Below are 26,326 nucleotides of genomic sequence, written 5' to 3'. Positions count from 1 at the left end.
TATTAAGGAGTTTGGCCTATATGAGCTGGGGAGGAGAGGTGGTTTACCATTTTTTTTTAAATATAATTATATGTGTCAGTTCCCATGAAGGTGGTATTGATCCCGCCTGAGCCTGCAAAAGTTCTGGGTCATTTCCTGTCAGAGTTCTTCCATGTTAGACCTGGCAGGTTTTTGGCATGTCTTTCCTGTCTTTTTTGCCTTCTGACCCCCCCCTTTGTATGGTACACTGGACTTTGTTTTTGCTGGTTTATTGTCTCTGCGTACTTTACCACTGCTGATCAGTGCTAAAGTGCAAGTGCTCCCTTTGTAAATTGTATTCGTGATTGGGTTAGCCATGATTGGCATATTTGATTACTGGTAAGTCCCTAGTACAGTGCACTAAAGGTGCCCAGGGTCTGTAAATCAAATGCTACTGGTGGGCCTGAAGCACTGGTTGTGCCACACACATTAGTAGCACTGTAAATATGGCTCAGACCTGCCACCACAGTATTTGTTTGCAGTTTTAATGTTTTAAACTGCCAATTTGACCTCGCAAGTGTACCCACTTGCCAGGCCCAAAGATTCCCTTTTTGTACATGTAAGGCACCCCTAAGGTGTTGCCCCATGGGCAGGGTGTAGTGTATGTAAACAGTAGGACATGTACTGGTGTGTTTTACATGTCTTAACAGTGAAATACGGCCAAATCCGGGTTTCACTGTTGCAAGGCGTATCTCTCTCATAGGTTAACAGGGGGCTGCCTTTAAATCACTTTAAAGCGCAGTGTGCCTTTGAAAGCAGATAGAAATATGGAGTTCAGGGTCTCTGAACCCACAATTTAAAAATGCATCTTTTAGTGAAGTTGGTTTTTGGATTGTGAGTTTGAAAATGCCACTTTTAGAAAGTAGGCATTTTCTTGCTTAAACCATTCCGTGACTCTGTCTGTTTGAGGATTTACCGTCTGCGTCAGTTTGACAGTTGGGCTGTTTACACCTCTCCTCTGGACATTGACACAAAGGGAGCTGGGTAGCCTGCATATCCGGATGAGCCATGGGAGCTAGAATGCAGGGAGGAGTGGTCACTCACACCTGAAAGGACTGTGCCTGGCCTCACACAATGCAGTCTCCAACCCTTTGATGTGTGTCTGGGGCCTGGCCAGGACAAGGAAGGATCTTATGAACACTGGAGTCTTTGCTTTGAAGTTTTCCAACTTCAAAGGCAGAAAGGGATATAAGTATTGGACCCAAAACCCCAGACTTCTAGAATGTTTCTGGAATCAAGAGGAACCTCTGCCCAGGAGAAGAGCTGAAGAGCTGGAGGAGAAGTACTGTCCCTTTGCTGTGTTGCTTTGCTTTGGATTGGCCTCAAGTTTCTGCTTCTGCCTGATAAGAGTGCAAAGGATGAACTTTGCTGTGTGTCCTGCTTGAGAAAGTTCTCCAAGGGCTTTGAGTAGAGCTTGTCTCCTGTTGGAAGTCGCAGGGACACCAAATACATCAGTTTCCTTGACCTACAGCACTGGGAACTGTTTGTTTTGTGCTGTTCAAGAGGAGAAACCACTGTGCCGCCGCCAATGACACCGCTGGCCTGCACTATGACCCGCACTACTCGCACTGCGATTCTGGTCTCACCGACGCCGCCATTGGATGACTTCCCTGAGCCGCTGCTCGCACCGTGACCGGTGGGCCCTGCACTCCAGCATCGCCTTACTCACACCACAGCCTGGGCATCCCCGAAGACGCTGTTACTGCTGACACCGGCACCGGCACCGCTACCTGCCCCATGGCCTGTGGACACCACCTGTGAAGTACAGGAAACACCGTCCTGTCCCGCACCGTAGCCCAGGTCCACTGTCGCCAGCACCATCGACTCCAGTGTCGTCACCAGACATCCCTGCCTGCACGTGGCCAGTGGGCACTGCTTGTGAGGGTCACGAAGCACTGTCCCACACCGCCGGTTTGGGCCTACTGTCGACAGTGCTTCAGCAATGACAATGTTGCTGCATGCACCGCGACCTGGTGACACTGCACGTCGCACCGCCCTGCTTCACAACGCCATCCTGGTCTTACCGACGCAGCTGGATGCCGTCACTGCGCTGCTGCCTGCACTGTGACCTGTGGGCACCGCACATCGCATTGTCCTGCTTCGCACCGCAGCCCCAAGGTCATCCACACCAGCCCAGGGCCTGGCTTCATGAGCCCGGAGTTTGATCTGCACCGCGCGTGACTTCAAGGGCCCGATGACTCCCGCACCGACTGCGGAACCGGCACTACAATGCAGCAACACCCTTCCCCAGAGCTCACAGTGAGGATCACGACACCCTGCAATTCGAAAGGTACTCTTTGGGGGTCTTCCTGACACTGTAGCTGGCCCGCGACACCGCAGCCGACCTGAACTGCTGGTTTTGTTGATCACAACGCCATGATAGTCCCCGGTGGAGCTATCGAGTTCAAGGAACAGTATTTTTGAGTAAATCTTGCAGTATCCCTATATTTATTACTGTATGTTGGATTTTAATCATATTTGGTATTTTTTATAGGTAAATATTGGATATTTTTCTAAAACTGGTGTGGTGTCCTTTTGTAGTGTTTTCACTTATTACTGTGTGTTATGTGCAAATGCTTTACACATTGCTTCTGAGATAAGTCTGACTGCTCGTGCCAAGTTACCAAGGGGGTGAGCAGGGGTTATCTGAGCTGGCTATCTCCTGTATTCTTGCTAGAGTGAGGGTCCCTACGTAGACAGGGTACAAACTGACTGCCAACTAGAGACATTATTTCTAACATCCCAAAAAAGTTTTGAAGAATTCCAGCTGGAGATTTTCAGGTCCTGTAACTTTACCTATGGCTAATTAATTTATTGCTGCAGAGATTGCATGTAGTGTTATTGGGGAATCTAACAATCCTTGATCTTCTTCGCCTAATCTAGTCATGTCCATACCCCTCAGAAAGTCTTCACAGCCACAGTCTGAGCTTTCAGGTTCCTCATTTACAGGGCTTGATAAAAATCCCTAAAAACCCTAACAATATCAGGGAGAGATTAAAAAATCAACTAGTCCTGATCAGATATAGCCGCTATTCCATTCTCCTCTTCTTTTTGCCTAATCCACCCTGCCAACATCTCCCAGTGAGCTCCCCGTATTCATAACATTCTGATCGGAACCAATGAAATTTCAAAGCCACCTCCTTACTAAAGTAGTGGTTAATCTTCGACTTCAAAATGGCTATTTCTTGCTGAGTCTCTTGGAGATCCATCCTCTGTGTCAACTTCATGATTAGTTTCTTCTCCGCTAATGAAAGCTCCATATATGGCCCACATATCTCAGTATGTCTTACCTTCTGCTGATGTAAACCGAAACTCAGGGTCCCCCATAATCCTTGCCTTTAAGGCATCCCAGACTAGGCTAATCTAGGCAGTATTCCTATTATTTCCAAAAATCACCTTATCCAATCCCACATATGGTCCACATATACCACATCTAGTAATAGCTTCCTGTCAAAAGTCGAAGGTCTCTGTGGTCTCAAAATACATGTCTCTGGGACCTCAAGGGCTAGTGGACTATGATCTGAAAGAACCAATGAAATATTTCTATTTTAGCTTGGTTGACCACAGTGGTAGAAACAAAAAACAACTAGTCTAGCCAGATCAACTTGCAATTTGGTGTGGATAAAATATGAAACCTGGTTCCGGGCCTTGAACTTATCCCATACATCTGTAAGGCCATGATCCTTCACCAAACATTGCAAAGCCTTATATACCCCTGGCTTCCACCCTAAATACCCCTGACTCACAGCTTGGTTACATTTAACAGCAAGACGGCATTTAAGTCTCCATAGGGAATAAGAGGGGAGGGCCAGAAGGCCAAATCCACATTTAACAGATTGAAAACAGCAGCCTCATCCTTATTTGTATCCATATACCAAACATAGCATAAACTACGCCTCTCCCACACAGCATTCTACAATAGCCCATCAACCCATCTTGTCCACAGCTGTATGCTCATGTAAACATATTGACTTATTAGCAAGAAACGCTAAACCCTAGAAATGAAGCTTTGCTGCATGCAAACCAATGATGAGGAACACAAATCCATAAAACATTCTTGCTTTCTCCAAGGGATATGGGTCTCCTGCATGCACACAATATCTGGCCTTGTGACCCAAAGCAACCCTTCCCCTCTTAGTCTTATTGTTGAGACCACAGCTATTCAGTGTACAGATGCACAGTGTATGCCCTTCCATCTTGCCGCATAGAGAAAGTTATTTCCCCCACCTTCACCAGCAAGCCTTCACCAACCCTCAAAAAAATAAAAAGAAGAAACATACCGCCTCCAAAAAAGAATTAGAGTCCAAACAAAGAAATATACTACATGGGTCTGCCCATGCCAATCCAGAAACCTGCCAACTTCTACCCTCAGCTCTACCCTAGCCCATCTTTGCCTTATTTTACCACCCCATCCTAATCAACTGTTTGCCTCTGCTGTGTAGCAATGAACCTGCACCATTTTACCCCTGCCCCCAACCCCTACCTTCCTAACACCGCCACCCGCCTAACCCCACTCAACTACCCCTGCATTTCACCCACATGACCCTACCCTTTCCTTGACTCCCCCAACCTACTAGAAGCAGTTGGACCACCCCGGTCCGTTGATGGTGACTGCCCTCCCTCCATCCAGAGCCAACTAAAGAAAATCAGAAACAAGTCACATTGTCCCCGACATACAGCCCTATAGAAAACCACACATAGATCATGCTGCTCTATACCATACCATATTATACTAATCACATAATGAAACATTTTGACCACAGACCTTTTTATCATATGCCAATCAATCCATCTCTTTCCTGACAGGATTCATTCAGCCTCCCAAACCCATCAGCCTACTTAGTACACATGGCTTGCCAGCATGCACTACCACCTGATAAACTACATATATCACACATCAGCACCATTTACACCACAGGCAGTCTAATGTCATTGAGAGCCCCCCTGCCACTAAACATATCAAGCAAACTCAATACAACCCTCTTGAAACCTTATCATCAATTAAAGACTCAGCAGGCTCAGCAAGTTATATTAAGAGTAAATTGACCATTAACAAGCTAGCCAAAGTCAGGGCCGGAACACAAGCTATCAAGAAGCTCCTTTGCCTTAACTTCTGATGTAAAAAAATAGGTTCTGTTGGTAAAAATAAGTTACATTTTAGCAGGGTTCATTAAATAGGCTTGAGCTCTCTTCTCCTGAAATGGCTGGATCATTTGTCTAAGATGCCACCTTCTCCCAACAGAGAAGTGGCAGAAGTCAGAACCGACGAAAAAAGTACAATCTTTAAATGTTTGCTTCCGATCTGGGCAATCAAGGTCAAAAAGCACCTGACGCAGCAAAAAGTTACCTAGATATATTAAAACTGCCCTCCACTTCCCTCCATCCTGCACAGCCGGGGAACTCTGCTTAAAAGGAAACTTGTGGGCTCGCTGAACTTCTGCATCCCAGTTCCACTTGGAGAGCTCCAGAAAAGCCCCCTTACAGAGTTCAACAATGTACTTGTCAGTATCCCCTCCTTCCACCCCTTCAGGTAACAATATGACACTAAACCACTACTACCTAAACAACTACTACTTAAACATGACTTCCCAACACCGAAAAAACCTATAAAACTAATTATTTTACAACGAAGTCTAAACAACGAAAAAAAACATTAACTAAATTATTCCTGAACAACGAACACCTATTTAACGACTACGAAAAACACTAAATCACGAATCTTCCACTAAACGACTACTATGTAAACCACGACTACCTAAACAACGACTCCACAAATAACTACTACCTAAGCAACGACTACTCAAAAAAAAAATTACCTAAATAACGACTCCCCAAATAACTAATACCCAAACCAACTACTACGCAAACAACAAATACTTAAACAACGTATCCTAAAATAAATGCTACACAAACAAACGACTAGCCAAACAACGAATACCCAAACAAATACTACCCAACACCGAAAACGCCTAAACACACGAATATATTTAAAACGAACTCCAAACAACGAAAAATATTAATAATTAACACCACAACTAAACAATAACGATTAATAAATAAAATATTAAAACCACTACAGTACTACGTAAAAAACTAAACAAAATCGAAAATAACAATATATTTCCTACATACAAAAACACAAAACATCACAAAAATCCAAAACATATAAACACCGTTTTAAAACAAAATAAATAATACTTAAATAATTATAAAACAAACACAACACTAAAAAAAAAAAACCTACATAAAACGATAGTCCTACAACACTTTCTACATGACCCAGGAAGTACTTCCTCTACTGAACAAACGAGAACGAACATAAAAAAAATACAAACTACAAAACAAATACACTCCACAATTATATAAATCTAACATCAAAAACGAATTCACAATAAAAAAACACATCCAAAACACATTAAATTTACAAATAAAACAATAGTTACAAAAACACATATAAATACCAACTACCTCCATTTTCTACTCATTACTACACCGAACAACTTACAGAGAAGACGAGCATATCACTACGGAAAATAATTAAAATATAATTTATCCAACACCGCCATCTACTGGGATAACAAGGTAAAATATCCAAAAATAAATATAAAGAAATTTACTAACCTATATCACAGCTAAAATAATATATAATTAACATACCTTTCGTACTATTTTGTTACAGGCATAAATATCAAGAATCTGACCAAAAACATAAACACGACACCTTCACCATCAAAGGTAAACCATTACCATTATTCAAAAACAATTTCACCAAGCCATAAACAATTGGATTACAAATAATTGTTAAATAACGAATACCATAATATAATTAAAATATATATATTAAATATTAAAACTACAAATTAGTTTAAAAAAAAAATCACCTAATAAATTTAATCAAAAACCAAATATTATTCACCAAATTTAAAACCTACTAAAAAATTTACTTCTAAATCAAAATAACTAAATAATTAATAAAACAAAAGAATAAACTAAATAATACACTTTTTCTTATTTCTTACAGACTCCAAGAACCCCAAAAAAGATCAGAAGACATAAAAAATCAAAATAAATCAATTAAAAAAAAAAATAACATCTGAAATAAGAAAAAAACTCAAAGTAAGTATAATATTTTCATTATAACATACAACCAGATTTTCTAGTTAAATAAAACTAAACAAACATTCTTATTCAAATACCCCTTAACATAACACCAAACACACATAAATTCTATAAAATTAAAAACACTTCACAAACACAGTACATATATTATATAAAAAAAATAACTATAACAACTCCACCAAGCACTTACCTCTAAACAGCTGCTGGACAATAAACATAAATAAATTTTACAACAAAACACCAACTTCCAAAACAACTAGAGCCTTAACAACAAGGACAGAACAACAACCTTGTTCTTATTACTAACAATCTTACCACAAATACCTTAACAACAATATTTCATTGTAAAACCATAGTTGAAAAAAGAATTACTAACAAGCACCATTCACCCTACATCCCTCACGCCACCCCCCAACCGCACCCCAAAACCTAAAACACCCTGACCCCCCACCCCCTCCCCAAAACCAAAAACATCCCACCCCCCCAACCCCACCCCAAAACCTAAAACCCCCTAACCCCCCACCTCCTCCCCAAAACCAAAAACACCCCACCCCCCAAACCCACCCAAAAACCTAAAACCCACTAACCCACCACCCCTCCCCAAAACCAAAAACTCCCCACCCCCCAACCCCACCCCAAAACCTAAAAACCCCAACCCCCACCCCCTCCCTAAAACCAAAAACACACCACCCCCCAACCCCACCCCAAAACCTAAAACCCCCTGACCCCACACCCACTCCCCAAAACCAAAAACGCCACACACCCCCAACCCCACCCCAAAACCTAAAACCACCTCACCCTCCACCACTTCCCCAAAACCAAAAACGGCCCACCCCACAGACCCCACCCCAAAACCTAAGACCCCCTCACCCTCCACCACTTCCCCAAAACAAAAAATGCCCCACCCCGTCCCTACCCTAAAACCTAAAACCCCCTGACCCTCCACCCTTCCACAAAACCAAAAACACTCCACCCCCCCAAACCCACCCCAAAATCTAAAACCCCCTTACCCCAACCGCCTACCCAAAACCAAAAACGCCCCACCCCCCAACCCCACCCCAAAACCTAAAACCCCCTAACCCCACCCCTCCCCAAAACCTAAAACCCCCCACTAACCTAATTAAAACCCTTGTCATCTACATCGTCCGCCTTCATCAACTCCCTTCTTTGTACCTTAACCACACATATTCATTATTCAGAACATACATAGTTAGGTCACAAAATAACATATTCATTGTTAAAAAAAGCATTGTTACACTTTCATTAACCACAACTTCATAAATAAAACATCGTAATAAAGGATGTTTCCCAAAATGTACTATAACAACTCCACCACATACTTACATCACAGCAGCTTCTACACAGTAAATAGCACTAAAATTACTATTCCTACTCCACTAGTACTTACCTCATATCACATTACAAATACTCAAAACATTAGAAAATAATCAAAGCAACTTCCCTAGATACTTACATTAACATAAGTGCTGCAGAATAATTATCAAATAATATACTATTACAACTCCACCAACTACTTACCTCATAACAAAAACTAGGAACACAATAGACCCACAAATACAAATCTAAAAGTAAAAATGACTTACCTCAATAAATAACATACAATCACCAAATATAAAAGATAACAAACCACCTACACCAAATACTTACAAATAGAATACATTATATATTAATTAACTTACTAAGTGGTAAACTAAATCCACCACAAATTTAATAATAAAAACTGCAAACTTCTTTTAACCTATTTCTTTTATATTATTTACAGATATTTCACAAATGGCATCGCAAGGAGAAGCAAGTTACATAACCTCAAGAACCGGAAACCAGCTACTAAAGTATGAAGGTTATCTTTATTGCAGAGACAAGGTTGTCAACCTCAGGAGCCATTGGAGGTGTGTACAATTCTACTCTTCACATTGTAGAGGCAGAGCTGTAACTCTAGAAAACACTGTTGTTAAGACAACAGATCACAACCACTCTGCCTCTGCAATAGAAATTGAAATAAGAGAAAACATACAAAAAATAAAAAACATTGCATGCACCTCCAATGACTCCTGCGGACAGGTTATAAGAGAGGTAGTACAAAATATTCCAATACAGATTTCCGGTAGCATGCCTTCTGTACCAAACCTTAGGAGAATATTTCAACGAGAAAGACTGGCAAGTAATCCCCAACATATAACACCACAAACCTATGAAGACATTAACATCCCCCCAGAACTAACAATTACCTTCTCCAAAGAAACTTTCCTCATTCACGACAATGAAAACCCTAAAAAAAGAATACTAATATTCAGCACAACATCCAACTTATTAATCCTACAAAATAGTGAAATTTGGATGATGGATGGAACCTTCAAATCTACACCCCATCCATTCACTCAAATTTACACCATACATGCCACAAAAAATAACACTACAATCCCCCTAGTGTATGCATTACTGCCTGATAAACATTCCTCTACTTACAAGGATTTTTTTATCAACAATCAAAAACAAATCATTAAATAAAACACCTAGAAAAGTAATACTAGATTTCGAATTATCATTGATAAATACAATACTAAAAATATATCCACAAACCCAAATTCAAGGATGCTTTTTCCACTTTTCACAAGCATATTGGCGTAGAATACAAAAATCATCTCTAAGTAGAGAATATTTCTCAGATTGCATACTACAATTTGAATTAAAAAAACTCACAGCATTATGCTTTGTACCACCTACAAAAGTAGACGAGTATTACACCACAATAACAGAGTCTAACTATTATACACAAAATAAAGACAAATTAGAACCCTTACTAAATTACTTTGAAGAAACCTGGATTGGACACCTAAACAGATCTGGTCGCAGACGAAAGCTAAGATTTCCAATAGAATGGTGGAACTGCTACCAAACCTGTTTAGAAGGTGGTGCAAAGACTAATAATGCCATAGAAGGATGGCACAACGCCTTCAATAAAGTAATAGGTAAACCCCACCCAAACCTGTATCATTTCATGGAAATTTTGAAAAAGGAACAAAGTTTCCAAGAAATGAGACTTACTCAATCACTGTCAGGTAGCCTGAATCCACGCACAAGTAAAAAAAGCAAAGAAATGACCCGAATAATTTTGGCAAAAATACAACAATTTGATACAATAACACCATCAGACTACCTCAACAGTCTAGCATATATTCTACATTACTAACAACAACTAACCTACTGAAAAAATTACTTGCCAGTTCTAAAAAAAAACAAACACCATGAATTAAATTGGCATTTTTCAAAAAAAATTTACACTAAATTTGCACAACAAAAATTATTCCTACCTTTGAAGTTTTCATGTCTTTATCCAAACACATGATGCTGAATACATCTTCTTCATTAATATAGAAAGAAACATCTCATACTTAGAAAAGAAAAAAAAAACATTAATCATCCAAAAACAATTAAAAAATATTCATATTAAATGGATGATAAAAAACCAACTCTATACACTATAAAAACAATCAAAGAAATAAAATATAATACTTTACCAAACCAGAAATTAAAAAAATATCTAAAAAACGTAAAATACCAAATATAATTTTTTTACCAAAAAAAAGTAAAAAAAATAATCACATACTAACCAAAGCCACATCATTATTTAAAACATTAACTATGAAGAAAAAGACATGAAAACGATATAAAGGATACTACTAACACAAAAAAATAATAATCACAAAACCTATTACAATGAACTAAATTCTTTTTTCATAAACCGAACAACTGACTCCCTCAAAAATCCCAAAACTAAATTTATCAAAAAAATATTCAATTCTTTCCAACTACTACAAAAGCAGTATAATCATTTGTAAGATATAACACTGCTAAACAAATTTGATTACTTTTACGAAACCACTATCGTATACAAAAATATACGAAAACAAATAATTAAACATAACAAACATAACAAACACTGAAAATCTACTACCTACCTTATAACTACCTCCGACAACTATTTCTGTAATAAAAATACCCGACTACATACTATAAAAAAAGTATAATCCCACTTACCTGAACGAGGTCTCCGCTTCCGTCCTATCTTGACCGCGACGCTCCTCCGACTGAATACAGAAGACGTCAAACAACGTAAACATGGAAGAGCACTAAAAATAGAAACTCACAGACTATAATAGGGAAAATAAGAAAATAACACAAAAAATAGATAAAGAAATATAAATAAATAAGTAAAACATTTCTATAACTATGTAAATATCAAATAATACTTACAATTTTTTTTTGCATATTTTAAACTTGCTTATGTTCAAAATAAAAAATATTAAAAAAAAAAAAAATTGCATGAAAAAAAACATTATTGCAAATGCAAAAATTTCTAACACCTAAAAAAAAATAAAAAAAATCTCTATATAATCTACAAATAATTATTTAACTAATTAATTTTTAGAAATAATATTAAGACTAATTAATATATATAAAAAATTATACATCCCAAAAAATAATTAAAAAATATGAAGAATATTAATTTTTATCTAATAAATATTAAAAATAAAAAAATGGAAAATTATTATATTCCAAACTCTACTATACCAACTACTATACTATTAAAAAATCAAATATACATTTTTAAACATAACTATTTTTAAACTAATTTATTTTTACACCTTCAATACCAAAAAAGAAAAAAATACAAAACCTAAAAATATAACACAAAAAAATAATTCACCCATAATAAAAAATTAAAAACTATCAATACATGTCCAAATCATTATCCACCAGTGAACCAAATCGCATCCCCCCAAAAAAATAACATAAATAAAAAAAAACTCAAACATAGAAGAAAAACGTAATCATAAAAACAATACCCCAACCATAAACCCTACATCCCGTATATCCCACCCCTATTTCTAAATATACTTTCAATGAAAAAAGAAAAAACAATTAATCAAATACAATAAATAATACCAAACTACTAATATACTGCCAACCCATAACTCCTAGATCCCATATATCCCACCCCTAAACCCACAACATAAATGCCAAATTTTAATAAAATACAATAACTTAAATTAATACCCAAATATTAATACACTTCCCCACCCATAACCCCTACATACCACATATCCCGCCCCTAAACCCAAAACATAAATTACAACATATAAAAAGACACAAGTACATAAATTAATACCTGAGTACTAATACACTTCCCCACCCATAACCCCTACATCCCATATATCCCGCCCCTAAACCCACAACATAAATGACAAGATATAAAAAAACACAAGTACTTAAATTCATACCTGAGTATTAATACACTTCCCCACCCATAACCCCAACATCCCATATATCCTGCTCCTAAACCCACAACATAAATTACAAGATATAAAAAAAACACAAGTACTTAAATTAATACCTGAGTATAAATACACTTCCCCACCCATAAATACGCAAAAAACTAAACAAAATCGAAAATAACAATATATTTCCTACATACAAAAACACAAAACATCACAAAAATCCAAAACATATAAACACCGTTTTAAAACAAAATAAATAATACTTAAATAATTATAAAACAAACACAACACTAAAAAAAAAAAACCTACATAAAACGATAGTCCTACAACACTTTCTACATGACCCAGGAAGTACTTCCTCTACTGAACAAACGAGAACGAACATAAAAAAAATACAAACTACAAAACAAATACACTCCACAATTATATAAATCTAACATCAAAAACGAATTCACAATAAAAAAACACATCCAAAACACATTCAATTTACAAATAAAACAATAGTTACAAAAACACATATAAATACCAACTACCTCCATTTTCTACTCATTACTACACCGAACAACTTACAGAGAAGACGAGCATATCACTACGGAAAATAATTAAAATATAATTTATCCAACACCGCCATCTACTGGGATAACAAGGTAAAATATCCAAAAATAAATATAAAGAAATTTACTAACCTATATCACAGCTAAAATAATATATAATTAACATACCTTTCGTACTATTTTGTTACAGGCATAAATATCAAGAATCTGACCAAAAACATAAACACGACACCTTCACCATCAAAGGTAAACCATTACCATTATTCAAAAACAATTTCACCAAGCCATAAACAATTGGATTACAAATAATTGTTAAATAACGAATACCATAATATAATTAAAATATATATATTAAATATTAAAACTACAAATTAGTTTAAAAAAAAAAATCACCTAATAAATTTAATCAAAAACCAAATATTATTCACCAAATTTAAAACCTACTAAAAAATGTACTTCTAAATCAAAATAACTAAATCATTAATAAAACAAAAGAATAAACTAAATAATACACTTTTTCTTATTTCTTACAGACTCCAAGAACCCCAAAAAAGATCAGAAGACATAAAAAATCAAAATAAATCAATTAAAAAAAAAAATAACATCTGAAATAAGAAAAAAACTCAAAGTAAGTATAATATTTTCATTATAACATACAACCAGATTTTCTAGTTAAATAAAACTAAACAAACATTCTTATTCAAATACCCCTTAACATAACACCAAACACACATAAATTCTATAAAATTAAAAACACTTCACAAACACAGTACATATATTATATAAAAAAAATAACTATAACAACTCCACCAAGCACTTACCTCTAAACAGCTGCTGGACAATAAACATAAATAAATTTTACAACAAAACACCAACTTCCAAAACAACTAGAGCCTTAACAACAAGGACAGAACAACAACCTTGTTCTTATTACTAACAATCTTACCACAAATACCTTAACAACAATATTTCATTGTAAAACCATAGTTGAAAAAAGAATTACTAACAAGCACCATTCACCCTACATCCCTCACGCCACCCCCCAACCGCACCCCAAAACCTAAAACACCCTGACCCCCCACCCCCTCCCCAAAACCAAAAACATCCCACCCCCCCAACCCCACCCCAAAACCTAAAACCCCCTAACCCCCCACCTCCTCCCCAAAACCAAAAACACCCCACCCCCCAAACCCACCCAAAAACCTAAAACCCACTAACCCACCACCCCTCCCCAAAACCAAAAACTCCCCACCCCCCAACCCCACCCCAAAACCTAAAAACCCCAACCCCCACCCCCTCCCTAAAACCAAAAACACACCACCCCCCAACCCCACCCCAAAACCTAAAACCCCCTGACCCCACACCCACTCCCCAAAACCAAAAACGCCACACACCCCCAACCCCACCCCAAAACCTAAAACCACCTCACCCTCCACCACTTCCCCAAAACCAAAAACGGCCCACCCCACAGACCCCACCCCAAAACCTAAGACCCCCTCACCCTCCACCACTTCCCCAAAACCAAAAATGCCCCACCCCGTCCCTACCCTAAAACCTAAAACCCCCTGACCCTCCACCCTTCCACAAAACCAAAAACACTCCACCCCCCCAAACCCACCCCAAAATCTAAAACCCCCTTACCCCAACCGCCTACCCAAAACCAAAAATGCCCCACCCCCCAACCCCACCCCAAAACCTAAAACCCCCTAACCCCACCCCTCCCCAAAACCTAAAACCCCCCACTAACCTAATTAAAACCCTTGTCATCTACATCGTCCGCCTTCACCAACTCCCTTCTTTGTACCTTAACCACACATATTCATTATTCAGAACATACATAGTTAGGTCACAAAATAACATATTCATTGTTAAAAAAAGCATTGTTACACTTTCATTAACCACAACTTCATAAATAAAACATCGTAATAAAGGATGTTTCCCAAAATGTACTATAACAACTCCACCACATACTTACATCACAGCAGCTTCTACACAGTAAATAGCACTAAAATTACTATTCCTACTCCACTAGTACTTACCTCATATCACATTACAAATACTCAAAACATTAGAAAATAATCAAAGCAACTTCCCTAGATACTTACATTAACATAAGTGCTGCAGAATAATTATCAAATAATATACTATTACAACTCCACCAACTACTTACCTCATAACAAAAACTAGGAACACAATAGACCCACAAATACAAATCTAAAAGTAAAAATGACTTACCTCAATAAATAACATACAATCACCAAATATAAAAGATAACAAACCACCTACACCAAATACTTACAAATAGAATACATTATATATTAATTAACTTACTAAGTGGTAAACTAAATCCACCACAAATTTAATAATAAAAACTGCAAACTTCTTTTAACCTATTTCTTTTATATTATTTACAGATATTTCACAAATGGCATCGCAAGGAGAAGCAAGTTACATAACCTCAAGAACCGGAAACCAGCTACTAAAGTATGAAGGTTATCTTTATTGCAGAGACAAGGTTGTCAACCTCAGGAGCCATTGGAGGTGTGTACAATTCTACTCTTCACATTGTAGAGGCAGAGCTGTAACTCTAGAAAACACTGTTGTTAAGACAACAGATCACAACCACTCTGCCTCTGCAATAGAAATTGAAATAAGAGAAAACATACAAAAAATAAAAAACATTGCATGCACCTCCAATGACTCCTGCGGACAGGTTATAAGAGAGGTAGTACAAAATATTCCAATACAGATTTCCGGTAGCATGCCTTCTGTACCAAACCTTAGGAGAATATTTCAACGAGAAAGACTGGCAAGTAATCCCCAACATATAACACCACAAACCTATGAAGACATTAACATCCCCCCAGAACTAACAATTACCTTCTCCAAAGAAACTTTCCTCATTCACGACAATGAAAACCCTAAAAAAAGAATACTAATATTCAGCACAACATCCAACTTATTAATCCTACAAAATAGTGAAATTTGGATGATGGATGGAACCTTCAAATCTACACCCCATCCATTCACTCAAATTTACACCATACATGCCACAAAAAATAACACTACAATCCCCCTAGTGTATGCATTACTGCCTGATAAACATTCCTCTACTTACAAGGATTTTTTTATCAACAATCAAAAACAAATCATTAAATAAAACACCTAGAAAAGTAATACTAGATTTCGAATTATCATTGATAAATACAATACTAAAAATATATCCACAAACCCAAATTCAAGGATGCTTTTTCCACTTTTCACAAGCATATTGGCGTAGAATACAAAAATCATCTCTAAGTAGAGAATATTTCTCAGATTGCATACTACAATTTGAATTAAAAAAACTCACAGCATTATGCTTTGTACCACCTACAAAAGTAGACGAGTATTACACCACAATAACAGAGTCTAACTATTATACACAAAATAAAGACAAATTAGAACCCTTACTAAATTACTTTGAAGAAACCTGGATTGGACACCTAAACAGATCTGGTCGCAGACGAAAGCTAAGATTTCCAATAGAATGGTGGAACTGCTACCAAACCTGTTTAGAAGGTGGTGCAAAGACTAATAATGCCATAGAAGGATGGCACAACGCCTTCAATAAAGTAATAGGTAAACCCCACCCAAACCTGTATCATTTCATGGAAATTTTGAAAAAGGAACAAAGTTTCCAAGAAATGAGACTTACTCAATCACTGTCAGGTAGCCTGAATCCACGCACAAGTAAAAAAAGCAAAGAAATGACCCGAATAATTTTGGCAAAAATACAACAATTTGATACAATAACACCATCAGACTACCTCAACAGTCTAGCATATATTCTACATTACTAACAACAACTAACCTACTGAAAAAATTACTTGCCAGTTCTAAAAAAAAACAATCACCATGAATTAAATTGGCATTTTTCAAAAAATTTTTACACTAAATTTGCACAACAAAAATTATTCCTACCTTTGAAGTTTTCATGTCTTTATCCAAACACATGATGCTGAATACATCTTCTTCATTAATATAGAAAGAAACATCTCATACTTAGAAAAGAAAAAAAAAACATTAATCATCCAAAAACAATAAAAAAATATTCATATTAAATGGATGATAAAAAACCAACTCTATACACTATAAAAACAATCAAAGAAATAAAATATAATACTTTACCAAACCAGAAATTAAAAAAATATCTAAAAAACGTAAAATACCAAATATAATTTTTTTACCAAAAAAAAGTAAAAAAAATAATCACATACTAACCAAAGCCACATCATTATTTAAAACATTAACTATGAAGAAAAAGACATGAAAAGGATATAAAGGATACTACTAACACAAAAAAATAATAATCACAAAACCTATTACAATGAACTAAATTCTTTTTTCATAAACCGAACAACTGACTCCCTCAAAAATCCCAAAACTAAATTTATCAAAAAAATATTCAATTCTTTCCAACTACTACAAAAGCAGTATAATCATTTGTAAGATATAACACTGCTAAACAAATTTGATTACTTTTACGAAACCACTATCGTATACAAAAATATACGAAAACAAATAATTAAACATAACAAACATAACAAACACTGAAAATCTACTACCTACCTTATAACTACCTCCGACAACTATTTCTGTAATAAAAATACCCGACTACATACTATAAAAAAAGTATAATCCCACTTACCTGAACGAGGTCTCCGCTTCCGTCCTATCTTGACCGCGACGCTCCTCCGACTGAATACAGAAGACGTCAAACAACGTAAACATGGAAGAGCACTAAAAATAGAAACTCACAGACTATAATAGGGAAAATAAGAAAATAACACAAAAAATAGATAAAGAAATATAAATAAATAAGTAAAACATTTCTATAACTATGTAAATATCAAATAATACTTACAATTTTTTTTTGCATATTTTAAACTTGCTTATGTTCAAAATAAAAAATATTAAAAAAAAAATAAATTGCATGAAAAAAAACATTATTGCAAATGCAAAAATTTCTAACACCTAAAAAAAAATAAAAAAAATCTCTATATAATCTACAAATAATTATTTAACTAATTAATTTTTAGAAATAATATTAAGACTAATTAATATATATAAAAAATTATACATCCCAAAAAATAATTAAAAAATATGAAGAATATTAATTTTTATCTAATAAATATTAAAAATAAAAAAATGGAAAATTATTATATTCCAAACTCTACTATACCAACTACTATACTATTAAAAAATCAAATATACATTTTTAAACATAACTATTTTTAAACTAATTTATTTTTACACCTTCAATACCAAAAAAGAAAAAAATACAAAACCTAAAAATATAACACAAAAAAATAATTCACCCATAATAAAAAATTAAAAACTATCAATACATGTCCAAATCATTATCCACCAGTGAACCAAATCGCATCCCCCCAAAAAAATAACATAAATAAAAAAAAACTCAAACATAGAAGAAAAACGTAATCATAAAAACAATACCCCAACCATAAACCCTACATCCCGTATATCCCACCCCTATTTCTAAATATACTTTCAATGAAAAAAGAAAAAACAATTAATCAAATACAATAAATAATACCAAACTACTAATATACTGCCAACCCATAACTCCTAGATCCCATATATCCCACCCCTAAACCCACAACATAAATGCCAAATTTTAATAAAATACAATAACTTAAATTAATACCCAAATATTAATACACTTCCCCACCCATAACCCCTACATCCCATATATCCCACACCAAAACCCACAACAAAAATTACAACATATAAAAAAACACAAGTACTTAAATTAATACCTCAATATTAATACACTTCCCCACCCACAACCCCTATATCCCACATATCCCGCCCCTAAACCCACAACATAAATTACAAATTATAAAAAAACACAAGTACTTAAATTCATACCTGAGTATTAATACACTTCTCCACCCATAACCCCTACATCCCACATATCCCGCCCCTAAACCCACAACATAAATTAGAACATATAAAAAAGCACAACTACTTAAATTAATACCTGAGTATTAATACACTTCCCCACCCATAACCCCTGCATCCCACATATCCCGCCCCTAAACCCACAACATAAATTACAACATAGAAAAAAAACCACAAGTAGTTAAATTAATACCTGAGTATTAATACACTTCCCCACCCATAACCCCAACATCCCACATATCCCACCCCTAAACCCACAACATAAATTACAACATATAAAAAAACACAAGTACTTAAATGAATACCTGAATATTAATACACTTCCCCACCCATAACCCCTACATCCCATATATCCTGCCCCTAAACCCACAACATAAATTACAACATATAAAAAAACAAAACTACTAAAATAATACCTGAATATTAATACACTGCCCCACCCATAATCCCAACATCCCATATATTCCACCCCTAAACCCACAACAAAAATGACAACATATAAAAAAACACAAATACTTAAATTAATACCTAAGTATTAAAACACTTCCCCACCCATAACCCCTACATACCACATATCCCGCCCCTAAACCCAAAACATAAATTACAACATATAAAAAGACACAAGTACATAAATTAATACCTGAGTACTAATACACTTCCCCACCCATAACCCCTACATCCCATATATCCCGCCCCTAAACCCACAACATAAATGACAAGATATAAAAAAACACAAGTACTTAAATTCATACCTGAGTATTAATACACTTCCCCACCCATAACCCCAACATCCCATATATCCTGCTCCTAAACCCACAACATAAATTACAAGATATAAAAAAAACACAAGTACTTAAATTAATACCTGAGTATAAATACACTTCCCCACCCATAACTCCTACATCCCATATATCCCGCCCCTAAACCCACAACATAAATTACAACATATAAAAAAAGTACTTAAAATAATACCTGAGTATTAATACAATACCCCACCCATAACACCCACAACCCATAGAATCCATTACTTAATCCACACAATATACTTTAAAAAATGTAACATATAATAATTAAACCCTAAACAAATAAAAAACAAAACACAAAACTCACCTTAAAATTCATCACAAAATAATTCACTTACCTTAAAATTAGTTGTTCTGGCATTAGTTGTTAAGGTAAAATCGTTGTTAAACCAGTAGTTGTTCAAAACTTCGTTATTAAGACCCGGTAGTTCTTCAAGATTCGTTGTTAAAGCAAGTAGTAATTCAAACGTAGTTGTTCAGGTTGTTTCCCTTCAGGAAACCCAGCTCTCTGAGATTGTTACGTCGAAGTCTGTTCTTGAAATCTTCAAGCTTCCACTGAGTATCCAGCATTTGAGCCTCAAGTGACTCCATTGTTTTTCTTTGAGAGGCCGTCTCACTCTCAAGGGTTACAATATGACTCTCCACCTTCACTCAGACAATTCTGAGCAAGTCTTAGGCATATAGTACCATGCAGTTTCCAATAGGCAGATCGCGTTTTCGGACTGTTAGCCCACGCACCTCTCAGTGAGCCATAATGCTTTGGTAGATCGCATCCAATGAAACTGAATCTGGATAACTGGAGGAAGAAATGTCCACCCCAGAGCCTTTCACTCAAGGTGGGGTGGTACTGAGTAGTCCCATAGCAGGTTGCAGTTCTTTACAGCCTCCTTTCTGCTCTCTTGCAAAGAAACTCCCCTTCTTTTCACTGTGCTGGTTACATCTGAGTGTGTCTCAGGGGGTGACAAAGCACAGCTCTCCTCCGTACTGCTCAGATCACTTAAAGTGCTGCCTACCAAATTCTTTATATGGGGTCTACCAGGTGACTTCATTCTCATCTGACCATTCTGATTGATCTGAGCGGGAGAAAAATTGCTCTCCTGGGTCCATTCACATACCCAACTTTATATGTAAGCCTGCGGGGTCATTACATATATCAGGTTTGCATTTGATTTACCATCCATGTCCAATAAAGCCATTTAAGGAGCCTCCTCTCCTGATCCCTGTCTAGCTTCTACTATCGACCCCCTTGTCATGACATCTGGAGGCTCCTCTCTCAGTGTCACCACCCCGTCACAGTATCTTTTAGAGTAACATCATCAACAAGCTCATTCATGCAGCAGGCCCTTAAGAGTCCAACATGCCTTTACGTGCTGGACACCCTCAGCTGAAACAGCAACAGTACCTGTAGGAACTGTAGCCGCATTTGCCATATCCATCGGGGTAACTGTATCAATGGTAGCAGCTAAAACAATTGTAACAGCTGAGGTACCTGTATAAGTGATGGTATCTGCAACAACAGTAGCCACTCCATCCGTGCCTGTCACTAAGCCATGCTGAAACAATTCCAATGTCAGCCTCTTCTGTGCTGCCACCAAGCCCAGAAGCTGACTGGGCTGCTTAAAAAATTCCATCACTCATCCCCCAGTTACAGCTGATCTTGCGGCATAACACAGACCCCTGCGTCAGGGCCCAGCCTCAAGCTGAGTTTCTTCTGGGCCGACATGCCTAGATTCTGCAGCCCAGGGTCATTCCCAGCTAACCGTAAGCTGCCAGTACGTGTTTTGGACCCCTTCACCACCTTTGGAACCATCGTCATCGCACTGTAAGGTCCATGGCATTTGCCAAGTCTCCGTTTCCACAGGACAGCTGGCCAGTAAGCCAGCCAATCACCCCTGATCGCCAGTGCTTTGACTCACACCTGGGTTCACACCCCAAAGGGACCTCTTCCTCCTTCTCTTCCGGTGGTAAGCAGGCAGACAGCTAGTAGTATACTAACTACTAATGTCACCATCCTCATTCCAATCAGGGGAGTGGTAGCGGATATCCAGATATCTTTTAGCTTTTGGGCTCGATCAGGAGGAGAACTGCTCAGCCTCATCCATACAACTGCCATCCTGCCTTCCCTCACAGTGTTGATATGCACTTTAGCACTGGTTAGCAGGGATAAGGTGCACAGAGTCCTCTGGCCAACAAAAACGAATTTTAGCAAAATGTGGAGGGCAAAGATAAAATGTTTGGGGGGAAGACCTCCCAAAGCCTGCGATGTCTAACAAACACTCTGGGAGGCTTTGTAGACTGCAGTTTCTTGACATTTAATGTGCTGCTACATGCAATTAAAATACATTGGGCTTCGAGATTGGCATCCCACAGACACATACTGTATTGTCTACACTATTAAGATAGGGACAGGGAAGGGAATCTGTATTCAGAAATTGTAAACATATCCAAAATTGATCGCAAACCAATGTGAAAAAAGTGGGCAGAATACATGGGAAGCAATTTCACAGATAAAGAATGGCTGTTGGCGTTAGGATGCCCTAAATTTGAATCCAAAAATGCAATTAGTATAATACAATAGTTTGCACAGGACTTACTAGACCCTAAACAGATTGAATAAGATATTTATGGCACTGCCAGACACTTGCATAAGATGCAGTGTGGTGGGGGGTCGACCTTGTGCACATATTTTGACATGCTCCTCACTGAGCACTTTCTGATCTGGGGTATTTGCCCAGACAGGCAACCAAAGGGAGGCATATTAGGACTGCTGACTAGAACTGAACATAACAGAAATGCATGTAGATGTGTTTATCTAACTCTGATTTGGTCAAACAAAAGATTGCACCGTTGTGCAAAAGCAGAGGGGAACTTCAGACCCAACTTTGGAGATTAGAACTCTCCAGATTGGCAGAGGCAGGTGGAGCATCCCCGATTAAACAACAGGTTACAGAGGGTAACAGAGCTAGCATCTCAGAGTGAGATCAATTTCTCCTAAAGTTAGCAGATAAAGATGAAACCAGCAGGCCCAACCAGCACACATAGGCCCTCATTCTGACCCTGGCGGTCGGCGGAGAGACGGCGGTCGGACCGCGAACAGACCGGCGGTATTAAAAATGGCATTCTGACCGCGGCGGTCCCCGCCGCGACCGACCGCTACTTCTCCACTCCGACCGCCGCGGCGGTCATGACCGCGGGGCTGGAGTTTGCGCACTCCGGCCCGGCGGTCGTCCCAAGACCGCCAAGGGTATTATGACCCTGCCTACCGCCGCGGTTTCTTGCGAGCGGGAACCGCCGTGCGAACCATGGCGGTAAGCACTATCGGGGCCAGGGAATTCCTTCCCTGGCACTGATAGGGGTCTCCCCCACCCCCCACTACCCACCCGAGTCCTCCCCCCACACCCTCCACCCCCCTGCCACCCCCCAGAGGTGGTACGAACCCCCTCCCCACCCCCACCCCGACATGCACATACATGTACCCCGACATGCACACACCCCCAACATGCACATATACACCCCCCCTACACACACATACACAACGGGGACACATACCCGCACACATACATGCCGACATGCGCACCCGCCGAACAGCACACATTACCCATAGACACAGCAGCACCCCCCGCCCGCATACACGCACTCACACACCCCCTCTACACACTCACACGCACACCCCCATGCACGCCCACATCACACAACACCCCCCCACCCCCTCCCCTCACGGACGATCAACTTACCTTGTGCGTTGGTCCTCCGGGAGGCGACGGGAGCCATAGGGACGTGACCGCCAACAGAAGACCGCCAACAGAAGACCGCCACACAGATATGTGGGTCGTAATTCTGTGGGCGGTGTTCTGCTGGCGTGGCGGTGGAGGTTGACCAGTCTCCACTTTCCCGCCGACCGCCAGTGTGGCTGCTGGCGGTTTTCCGGCGGAACGCTCCCAGCGGTCAGAATGCGCACAGCGGCACACCGCCGCGGTCGGCGGTCTTCACCGCGGCGGTAACTCGGCGGTCTTGCGAAAAGACCGCCAAGGTCAGAATGAGGGCCATAGTCCCTAACTAAAACAAAATAGTGGAGAATATGTATGACAAGGATCAGCTTTCCTCTTAACCCCTTTGCAGCCAAGGATGTAATGGTTACATCTGGTGGCGCGGCGCTGAGGCACCCTGGATGTAACCATCATGTTCCGGTAGAGGCCCTTGGGGGAATCGCTAGCGCTCCCTCCCCACCCCCCCAGGGCAGGGCTAGAAGAGTAAGGCAAGGGTTGCTCCCCGAGGGACAATTTTTTTATTAGGCCTTTTCTGCCCCCCCTGGAGGCAGATCGGCCTATATTAAATAAGCCACTAGACACCAGGGATTTTTTTAACATATTGATAAGGGGTGCAACCTCTTAGGCAAGGGTCACAGTTCTTTCCTTAGGCCTTTCCTAGCCACCTGGGGGCAGATTGGCCTATATTAATTAGGCCGATCTGCCCCCAGGGAGGGCCGAAGCCACTAGTCTCCAGGGATTTTTTTTTGTTTACATCGATAAGGGGAGCAAGCCCTTAGGCAAGGGTCGCTCCGGGGGGGTGGAATTTATTTTAGGCCATTTCTGCCCATATTGGGGACAGATCAACCTATTTTCCTAGGCAAATCTGCCCCCGGGGGGGGGTCAAATACCACGAGACACCAGGGATTTATTTTTTGCACCAATTTTACGCAAGGGGAGCGACCCCTTAGGCAAGGGTCGCTCCTCTAGGGAGAAAATTTATTTTAGACCATTTCTACCCCACTTGGGGGCAGATTGGCCTATGTTTGTAAGGCTCATCTGCCTACCAGGGGGGCAGCAAGCCCACCAGTCACCAGGGAAGATTTGTTTTAAAAAAAAAAGAAGGTGGGGGTATGGTCATACCCCACCCCCAATAAATGGGGACAAAGTTGTTCTGCCCACTGGTGAACAGATGGAGCAATTACCCCAATCCACTCCCTGGGGGGGTAGAAAGCCTATTAGATGCCAGGGAATTAATATAAAATTGTGGGGTGGTGGCTACCAACTAGAATGGGCATGGTTATGCTCCCACCCCAACCAAGTCTTTCAGCATTCCCCCCGCACACTAAAAGATCTTATCAGAATGGCAAGCAAGAGGACATTTGATTATTTGGGGTTTTGGTTTTACATTTGGGCCATGAGAGCTTGTCTAACTCTCAAAATCATCCCACTTGGAATGGCGAGGGCTGTACTTTTTGGACTTTGGGGTGCTGCCATCTAGAAAAATCTACAAGACCTAGACATATCTGAAAACTAAATATCTGGGTGAGTCCAGGGTCGTGTGCTTCACAAGCCACCCACACCATTTTTTTTACCCACAATGCCCTGCAAATCTCCAACTTTGCTTGAAATCACACATTTTCCCCACATTTTTGTGATGGAACCGTCTGGAATCTGCAGGAATCCACAAAACTCCTACCACTCAGCATTGTCGCATCTATACTGATAAAATTTCTTCCCCACTTGTTGGCCTAAAAACATTTTTTTTCAAACTGTCCATTTGGACCCGGTTTGGTTCCCCCTCATTTCGACATGTTTTTGGGTCTTCCCTGTCACGGACACTTGGCCCACCTACACAAGGGAGGTATCATTTTTATCGGGCAACTGGGGGGAACGTTGGGTGATAGGAAGTTTGTGCCGATGTGGTGATCCCACACGGATATGTGGGGAAAATGTGATTTTTTAGCTAAATTTGAGGTTTCCTGAGGATTCTGGGTAAGACAACACTGGGGGATCCATGCCAGTCACACCTCCTTGGACTCACTCGGGTGAGTAGTTTTCAGAAATGTCTGGGTTTTGTAGGTTTCCCTAGATGGCTGCTGAGCCCAGGACCAAAAACTGAGGTGCCCCTCCCACCATAAAAACAGGTACTTTTGTATTTGATAAATTTGACGTCTCCACGTAGTGTTTTGGGGCATTTCCTGTCACGGGCAGTAGGCCTACGCACACAAGTGAGGTACCATTTTTATCGCAAGAATTGAGGGAATGCTTGCTGGAAGGAAATTTGTGGCTCCTCAAAAATTCCAGAACTTTTTATCACAGAAATGTGAGGAGAATGTTTTTTTTTCCCCAAATGTTGGGGTTTGCAAAGGATTCTGGGTAACAGACCCTGGTGAAAGCCCCACAAGTCACCCCATCTTGGATTCCCCTAGGTGTCTAGTTTTAAAGAATGCACAGGTTTGGTCGGTTTCCCTGGCTGCCGGCTGAGCTAGAGGCTATAATCCACAGCTAGGCACTTTGCAAAAAACAGGTCTGTTTCTTTGGAAAAATGTGATGTGCTGATGATGTGTTTTGGGGCATTTCCTGTCATGGGCACTAGGCCTACCCACACAAGTGAGGTACTATTTTTATCGGGAAACTTGGGGAAACTTTGGGTGGAAGGAAATGTGTGGCTCCTCTCAGATTCCAGAACTTTCTGTCACCGAAATATGAGGGAAAAGTTTTTTTGGGCCAAATTTTGAGGTTTGCAAAGGATTCTGGGTAACAGTACCTGATGAGAGCCCTAGGTGTCTAGTTTTCAAATATGGACAAGTTTTGTA

The sequence above is a fragment of the Pleurodeles waltl genome, chromosome 9 (genome assembly GCF_031143425.1).
Source record: "Pleurodeles waltl isolate 20211129_DDA chromosome 9, aPleWal1.hap1.20221129, whole genome shotgun sequence".
Classification (NCBI taxonomy): Eukaryota; Metazoa; Chordata; class Amphibia; order Caudata; family Salamandridae; genus Pleurodeles; species Pleurodeles waltl.
The sequence above is the reverse complement of the archived record's forward strand: the minus strand, read 5'-3'. Positions refer to the sequence as shown.